Source organism: Manacus candei, unplaced genomic scaffold (genome assembly GCF_025592945.1).
Source record: "Manacus candei isolate 608988 ecotype Guabito, Panama unplaced genomic scaffold, ASM2559294v1 h1tg000019l, whole genome shotgun sequence".
Classification (NCBI taxonomy): domain Eukaryota; kingdom Metazoa; phylum Chordata; class Aves; order Passeriformes; family Pipridae; genus Manacus; species Manacus candei.
The window spans coordinates 122972-132439 of record NW_026138067.1 but is presented as its reverse complement, the minus strand read 5'-3'; positions in this window follow the sequence as shown (position 1 = coordinate 132439).

Sequence of the window (9468 nt, the reverse complement as noted above, 5' to 3'; positions counted from 1 at the left end):
AGAAGTCCTTTATTTGACTTTGTGAATATAATTAATTTTGCTAGCTATTGCATAAAATCTCTGAGCAGGAATATTTCATTTGTAGGCACCTGATCATAATGCTGTTATTAAACAGCCAAAGGACCTCTGAACAGTCCTCTCCAAGATTGCACCAGTACCTAACTGCACGAGATTTTCTGAAGGACATATATCTAATCTGTAGCAATGCTTTAGAATACAACTCAGATTAGGGTCCTGAAGGTGAGGATGTATTTTTATCCCTAATTTAGAAAACTTTTAAATGTATAACTTGATAAATGTCATCTGTAGACAGTAGATATGGGATTAGATAATTTTAAACACCTACAGAGAGTATTTCTTGCCAGGCTGTAAATGTTGTAGCATTAAATAAACTGGGCATGAAATTGTTATCAATGTGTTGATCAGTAACTATTGCTTTTGCTTTGATCTTGGGAATCATCCTGTACAGGGCCAGGAGTTGGAATCGAATGATTCCTTTGTTTCCCTTCCAACTCGGCATATTCTATGTGATTCTGTGTGAACTTTTCTGTTGTTATGATGAAAATATTCACTGAGATAACCTTTGAGAACCTACCTATGAAAACAACAAAATCATTCTAAGCAAAATAAAGGGTTTCATTATCTGGTAGAAAACAATGAGTGTAAAATTTCAGATTGTCTCCCTAGGCACAGTGCTTGTGCTTTAAGAGATATTGCATATTTCACAGTGAGTCACAAAATGGATGAAGATTTTGAACAATGCTGCCAAGAGATTATAGAATCTCATAAAGAAACTTTTTTAGCACTGAACATTTTAAGATTTGTCTCACTATTTGTGACCTACCATGCAAGACACTATTCTTTGCTCTTTCTTTATTGCAAGGTTGTAGTCCTTCAGACTGTGCTTCCTCTTACATCCATGTAATGCCAAAGGAGGGCTCTGTTCCTGGATGAACAAAACATACCCAAGTGTAATGAAAAACCAAAAATACCATCAGCACCTGTGGATGCCAGTATACTCATCTCTAATAGCAAGCTGCATTTTATTCAGACTTTCTTGGAGAAGGTGCTTAAGTCACTGCTACCTCCTATGTTCCTGTGACCTGGGAGATTCCTGTGATGCTGGCTCTTCATGCCAGAGGAATTGAATTTTTTTAAATATGCTTCAAAATGTGGGATAAATCCAGAGGTCATTCATTCAGAGTGGTTATAGAGTTCAAGTATTGTTGCTGCTTGACATTATAAGACCCTGGCCTTGATGGCCCAGCTGGCTTTTAATGGCTCCTACATAGCTACCTCTTGAAGTCCAAAATGTTGTCATGGCAGTTTTTTAATACTCAATTAGTTTTTAGTTATATGAAACAGTGTTTTCCCCTTCCCTGCCTACAATATATCTAATATCAAATTCATCTAATTAACTTGCAACTTTTTCTTTAGACATATGTAGGGAGATGGACAGTGGTACTTGAGCTTCTGTGGTCGTCTTCCTTGCAAGTCAAGTAAGATGAGGATGCTGCATTTTGAAAGAAGGACTGTTTTAGTCATGTTCTGGATTATGTTTTCTTATATCTCTTTCTAGATAAGTCAGAAAGAAAATGTAAAAAGAATGGAAACTCTACAAGAGTCACAGCAACAAAGAGGAATGTTCAGTTTGTGTCCTCTGAGGATACTCCTATGGAAGAACGTGAAAATGTACTTCAAGAACGACAGAAAAAATGGGACAGAAAAGGAAAGAGAATAAGTGATCCTTGTGGCTAAATCTCCTTCGGAAAGAAGAGTGTCGTGCTTCCTGAACATTCAGATCCAAGAGAGGAGAGTGAAATGCCGGATTGCCAAAGTGATGGAAGTTCTGAAAACAGAGGCTCGAATGGTAAGTGAAAGGTCAAACAAGTCACTTAGCTCTCTTTTCTTCCTGAGGAGGGTTACACTATTTTTCAGGTTTTAGCCTTCTTGAATTCCATTGTTACCTCTGTTGTGTTTCTCTCAAGTCAGCACACAGTGTTTCTTGCGCAATGGTGCTGCCCCTCTAGTTATGCTGGCCAAACTCGTGTTTTTCTGCAGCTACTGGTTTTTTAATTCTGCAGGTTTTCTTTTTCAAACAGTGCCTAATTGAAAAACAATTGTTGACTCTTTTTTTCTTGTATTGTGTCTTCCCAGTAATAAGAAACATAAATTAAAAAGCTGGACATTAAGCAGTGTAGACCCAGAGACATGTGGAATAGGACAATTATGTCCTAATGTTTGTGATGCAAGATGTGTTTCCTAAGCTAAATTATTTGGATTTTAACTGTTCAGTGCTGTAATGGCAACATGACTGATTTTTTCCTGGTTTTACCCTGTGTTTTTTTCCAGTGCTTTTTTTGTGTGTCTGAGCCTTTAGTTTCTAGCAGTGACTTTTGCCCAAAAGGAAGTAAAAATCGAGCATTTCTTAGTGAAAAAATGGTAACAGTTCTCTACCTGTTGTTGAAGAGAGGTACTATATTCCAGATACAGGGTAGTTCACTGATATCATATTCCAGATAAAGAGAAATCCTGACTTAAATCTGTGTCATTCCAGATTCATGGGTACACTATATGACTCATGCAAGATGTTCGCTGGTGGGTGAATAACCATGAGTATGTGACAAGAAAGCAATGAAAATTTACACAGGGAGTGTTGTGGATTACTCTGAGCTTAGAGTAGGTTTAATTTGAATTATCTGAATACCAAAGTAGGATACTTCTTGCTACCTGTACAATTGTAAATTAAGGCAATTGTTACCCAATGCCAATTCAAACAATTTACAGGAGGGATAAACAGCTTGTGAAATAATACAACCTGCGGTGGACTATGAGTGTTGTTTCCACAGCTAGTGTAGATGATTGCTCTTGCCTTTGGTGTACTAAATTGTATGAGATTGGGTCCTCTTCCTAATTTTTAATGTAAAAGGGCTTGATAGATTTTAAAGTAGCCCAGTGACAACCTGCTAGTTATGTTGGTTATTAATGTCTTAGCAGCATCTGGAAGGTCTGTAGCCTGCCTTCCAAAGACACATTTTCCAGGACCCTGTATTGTATTTCAGTGAAACACAACAGTGGCTTTGCAGTGGTAGCTCCCCTATGACAAAAGGGATTGTGCCGTTCCCTGTTGTTCTGGAAGCAGTTGATTAGCAATTATGATTGCTGATGTCCTAGATTGATGAGTAAGAAAATATTGTTTGAAATTTAAACCTGACTTTTCTCTGAAGTATGAAGAAAATATCTCGTTTTCTCCAGTTAAATCTTGTGAGATATTTAATCAGTTGTCTGAAATACTACTTTTATTTAACAGTATAAGACAGTAGGATCCATCTTGTGCTATTCTGAACCGTAGTTTCCATTTTCTCTTGGATACTTTGTGACAGCTCTGCCATTAATGCACTTTGCCACCAGAAAAGTGCTGAGTAGGCTTATGCTGCATCAATATCTTATTGTTACACATTATTCTACATCTGTCAGGCAGAAGAACATAACTAAGCTACTGACAGAATGCTCAGGCAAGCAACTTTTACAAGTGAAGCACTCATGATGATTTAATAAGGAGTTATATTCCTTGCTTTGAAACTCTATCTTTGTGTATAAAAATCACATTTAAATTATGTCATGCTCCTCCAGGTGAACATCAGAATGCCCCTTTGGAGGCCAATTCTTAAATGAAATCTCAAATTTTTTCTTTATCCTGTGTGTCAATAAAGCAGCATAATTCCCTGAATGTTATTACTAAGTGCTATTGTGAGTAAAATGTTGAATCTACCATTTTGGAAACCATGCCTGACCCGATTTTAAATATACTGTTAATGGAAATAGATGAAAATTTACTGTTATTGATAAAAAACTTCAGTGGGGGAACTACCTATACTATATGATTTTATGAGGTATCAGATTTTCCAAGGAGCCATAAAAGGTTTAATCATGCAAATCAGTTAAAATCCCCTTCACTGCAAAGGAAATGTCTCTATTCATAACAGAAACTTTCTTCCAGGGATTTTACAGCATTGAAAACATTAATGCACTGGCAGTAGGCCCTCAAAAGTACTACTCTATGAAATGGTTCTTTTGGGAATCACGTATATGCTAATCATGTAATAAATTCAGGAGTATTTTTAGGAGCTGCTATCTTGAGCAGTTATTGCCATGACAGTAGGTTCTTAAATACTTTTAAAATTTGCAGATTATAAAAATATTAATGATTTCTTATTATCTCTTCAGCAGCCAAACTGTCTTAAGAGGGTCAAATAAATTGTACAGGGGCTAAGCTGGTATATAGCATAGACCTAGAATCTGGAGATGCAGATTTCTCAGTTCAGACTCTGTGGACAGCAAGCAATCACCTTAATTTTTAGGTTTGCATGCAAAAGAATTTAAAAATAAGATAGATACATATAAAATAATATTTTGGCAAACCATATTATGTAACACAAAACACATCTAGGCAGAAAACATTCATGTCATAAGAGTAAAGAACTGAAAGACTCAGAAAAACTGTTTCCTTTTTTTTTCTTTTTTTTTTTTTCCCCAGTAGTATGAAAGCAGGTATTACTGAAAGGGAGATGATGGCACTTATCTAATTGCCAGTTTAGCATCACTGCTACCTGAAGCAGGGGAGGGAAAGGCTGATGTGTTGGGGCACAGCCTCGTGCTGATGCATTTACAGGGCTGGGCCAATGCAAGTGCTGCTGGGAGCCCAGCACAGCACACCCCCCTTTCTGGCACAGCCACGGTGCCAGCTGCCAACTCATCCTTTCCATTAGCAAAGCAGCTGAGCAAGCACTCAATATCCCTGTGACAAGCCTGTCAGACGAGGAAGAATTGGGCATGTTTCTAGCCTGGCAGGGTTTGGCTGCTGCGGCAAGTGGCAGGGCTGGGAGCTGCTTACCTTGCACTGGGCAGGCCTCAGCCCATCAGCTGTCCCTCTGCAGTGATGCTCCCAACTAGGCGGCATTTCACTGCGGCTGTCTCATGCTGGAATGAGTTCCTGCCAGTCAGCAAAGCTGCATAACCCAAAGTGACACTTCTGATGGAGCGCCATCCAGAATCGGAGGGCAGGTACACCCCAAAGGGAGAAGGGCAGTAAAGAAGTTTTGTGACAACCATGAGCTCCATTATAAAATAAACTTTGTAGGTAGTGGGATTTATAAATGTAGATTTGTAGACAGAGTCATTCCTTTGCTAACATTTTATACTTCATAGATATTGTTACATTTCAGTGACACTGAGATTAAGTATATCCTGACATAAAAATTGTGTGTGATTAAGCTACAAATATATAGATTTATAGATAACCTCTTTAATTAAAAGAAAATTTAGCAATTATAGCTCAAAGTTATTAGTCATAAGGTGTTCATAACAGAAAAAATAATGTAAGCAAACATACAGGCACAGACCTGCATACATGTGCTTTCTCAGAAGATACTGCAGTAGCTACATGCAAGCTAAAAATTCTTACAGATAACTTTTTAATCAAGATAGAAATATATGATTAGAAAGAGAGCTTTTTGTGACTTCTCCTCATCACTGAATAACACCACAGAGGGTCACAGATACAGACATCTCCTTGCCTGCATGTGAACCTGATAGTACTGACCATGCCCTGCCAGGGAAGCTCATGAATAGATCCTGTGCTAACTGGGAATATAGTATTATTTGTACTATCCTTTTGCGAAAAACTGGTCTGTTAAAACAGAAGCTACTTCATGCTACCAGTTCCTATTTTGTTTTGACTTTGAAGAAAGCATTGCCTTCCACATAAATTTTAAATACTAACATCATCTGTACCTCAAATAAGTTGGGACAATGCGTATTGTGTCAATATTTTGGTGAAATACTTTGACCTCTTCATCAAAAATGTCTTTTTCTTGGGCTTTATATTTTAAGTTTTGCACAATTACTCCTATCTCCAAGCTTTAATAGTCCTGTGGAATTTTTTCTTAACTCTTCAAGTATTACACTGTTTTTTCTGATTTATATTTGATTGACTGAGCTACATATGTTACAATTTCACACATATTTTTTAATTGTTGCTAGGAAAGCTGATTGCATACACTTTCATAATTTAGTATCTCTTTCAAAGGATTTGCACTTTGGTTTAAATCCATCATTTCGTAACTGTGATTGTCTTATTTATAGGCATAATATCAAACTTCAGTTCATATGGCTCGTATCCAGCTGAAGATGGTTTTTGTCAGAAGTAGCACAGGACCACTAAAATTGCAACTGCAATTAGAAAAAGACCTAATGAATATATCCCTCTCATTTCCTCAATCTGTCCTGAAAAAATGGTGGTTTACTTTAGGAACACATACATAAATTCAGTGGTAAAGCTAAAAAATGCAACATTTAACGAAAAGTGTTATCAACAAAGTAAGAAATAAGTAAGAAAATTAAGCTAATAAAGGTTGGGCACACTGGGGCCTTTTGCTTTGCTATTATATATTTTTCCGCAGTAAAACACAGCAGAGAAAATGCAATATGTAATCAGAGCAGCTGTGAAAGGAATGAAGGCCATGCCATGCTTTTTCTGAAAATGATAGGATTTCTACCTGACTGATAGTCATGCTGTGAAGTTTAATTAAAGTTTATGAAGCACGTCAAGATCTTTGGATAAAAGGCATAGTACTATGAACTTGGAAATTTGTTATTTCCACCACTAAACAGTGAAAGACTGAAATGCAAATGCTTTTGTCTTGACATGCCACCTTTGGTTAGCATTAATTCTGCATGTGGATTTAACCACAAATAAATACACAGAGGCTTGTACGTTTTGGTTTTATTAGCTTTCATGTGAGAGAGAGTATTAGTAGTGGTCTGAAATGCTGTAGTAACCTTCTCTTTCACTTTAAAATATTAGTGTTTTAATGTTAATAGTTTTCTTATCCCCTTCAAAGTGTATCCTTGAAATAAATAATCAGTATCATAATTCAGCAAAAATTCATATTAGACTACAGCAAGCTCTCAGATGTAGTTTTTCAGTAATTTTAAATATTCCCATTTTCAAAGGCTTGTGCAGCAGGCAAGTTGTAAGAATTGCACTTAGCCATGACTGAAGCCATGTTTGGTTATGTATTTATTAATAAATCATACAATTCAGAGTGTAAGCAGGTAGTCCCATGTACATCAATCTGGCTGTGCAAACTCAGCAGATAACAAAAAGTTTTATGTGTTCAAGAATCCTGTGGCTCAGCATTAATTTTATATGACTCATTCCTTATGCAAACTTGTAAATACTTCATCTTGGAAATCACCCTACTCAATGAAGCCCATGTTTCATTATTGTTTAGGGGAAAAAAAGTGCTTGTGATTTAAGTACTCTCACAGTATCTGGCTGCTTAAGGCAATGTGGAATTGGTTGAAACCACTGCAATTTTATGTTACATTCATCTCTTAAGTGATCATAGATAATTCTTTTCTAAGTAGAAGGTAAATCAGTACTGAAGATAACCCCTCTGAATACACTAGTTCAACAAATTTTATGAAATTCAGTGAAACAAGGTAGAATTTTCATTAATCTCTTGACCTCTTATCCCTGGAGCCATCATGATATTAGAGTCCATGACTGTGACAATACAACTTACAAACTTCTCTTGGTGACTTGTTGACTCAGGAAGCAATTATATTAGCAAAAATCAAACAAAAATCTATTAATATTAGGAATATGAATTTTCATTCTAGTCTTCCTACTCGTAGTTTTCTTATTTAATTATAACAATTTTAATGTTTGTCTTGATAGAAGTTTCACTGTTTTATTCAATTTTATCTTTAAGGTGTGGTAAGTCAACCTTCATGAATCACAAGTCTAGAACTGATCACTCTGGCTCTTGATTATTATATTATTTGTTTTGGCTGTGTAATTTTCTATATATTTAAATTAATCTTTACTCTTAGATGCTTTTAAAATATCATGCAAGAAACCCTTTATATGGTGTGCATATTCCTCTGATATATTTCTTGCGAGCATTAGTTAAAATACTTAGTCACTTAATTTTACTCCTCCCCCGCCTAATAATTTATTTTCATCTTTGTGGTTTTCCAATTACTCTCCTTATGGAATTTTAAAATTAATAAGTCAAATTAAACAAAAAAGTATAATTTTCCCTAATCAACCATGTTTTCAGTTTTAGTATAGGATAGTATACAATAATTTTAGTGTACATGGTTTGTAAAAAAACCTTTATGAGAAAGTAGTGCTATCCACATCATTTCTGTTATATGGGTTTTATAAATTCTCTGTGTCCTGTTGTGTGACCTAAAAGCACCTCTGGATTGCTGAAGGCGGGATGTTGGATCTGGAGTTATACTGTTGGTAGTTGTCAGTGTCCCATCCCACTCGTTGGGAAAGGAGTAGGTTGTTTTGAATCTGTGAGTGATAAAGACTGGGATAATGGCGATTATCCAGACATCTTTGTGAATATAGCAATATTTGTTGGCAATAACTGAACTGACTTGAGTTTAAGCCTGGGTGAAATTAGCAATCAGCACTATCCAAACAACATATGTTTGCTCTCAGAGAGGAGAGAAAGAGAAAGAAAAAGAGAGAGAGAGAAAGAGAGAAAAAAAGAAAAAGAAAGAGAGAGAGAAAGAGAGAGAGAAAAAGAAAAGGAAGGAAGGGAGGGAGGAAGGAAGGGGGGGAGAGAGGGAAGGAGGGTATCTCTGCCCTTAGACCCCCCCTCTTTTATCCAGGACCAAGTCTTTTAAAGCTTTTGGTTCCTGCCCCCATGGACTGGGTTCATTCTTGGCCAGGGATATGGTCTTCCTCTTTACTTGAGCTTTCCAGAAATTGGTCTGGGGTCTGGTGGGGGTCTGGTGGGTCTGGTGTGGTCCAGTCCCAGGACATTTGGCCACTGCCTGGTCCTATCCCACAGTCCTATTGCTGTGTGGGACCTGTGTACATCCCCCTTCTGCTCCTGAGCTGTTGCTGTGTAGAGTCTGAGGTTTCACCACCACATCCAAAGACTCTTCTTCCCTTTCCCCATGGTTAGAGGTGCAGACTCCACCTCAATGAAGCACTCTTCTGCTTTTGCAGAAATATTTAACCTATTAAATTGCAGCTATACTTGGTGTAGCTCAATATCTTAAGGTTTTTCTGTCTTTACTCTTCAAACCATAGTGTCTTGTTAAGTAAAATTATATTCCAAGTTTATTCTCTGTTCTGTTTCCCATCATATCTGTTTCTCTGAATAAGACCTGTTTACCAATAATGCAGAATTAATAACGATAGTCGTCTCAACTAACTCAGAGTTCAAAACTTTTTTTTTGTATTTATGTTAAAGTTGCTGTTAATATGAAACATTTTACATTTTATGTTAAACCCTTTACCCTGCAATTTGCAACTTTTAAAAACGTCCCATAAAAGTTAGTAAGGTAAATATTCTGGTTAATATTACATTTCAACTTACAAATTGTATTAGCAAGACACTAAAACTCCTTGTAAAATAGAGTCCAAGGGCAAAATAG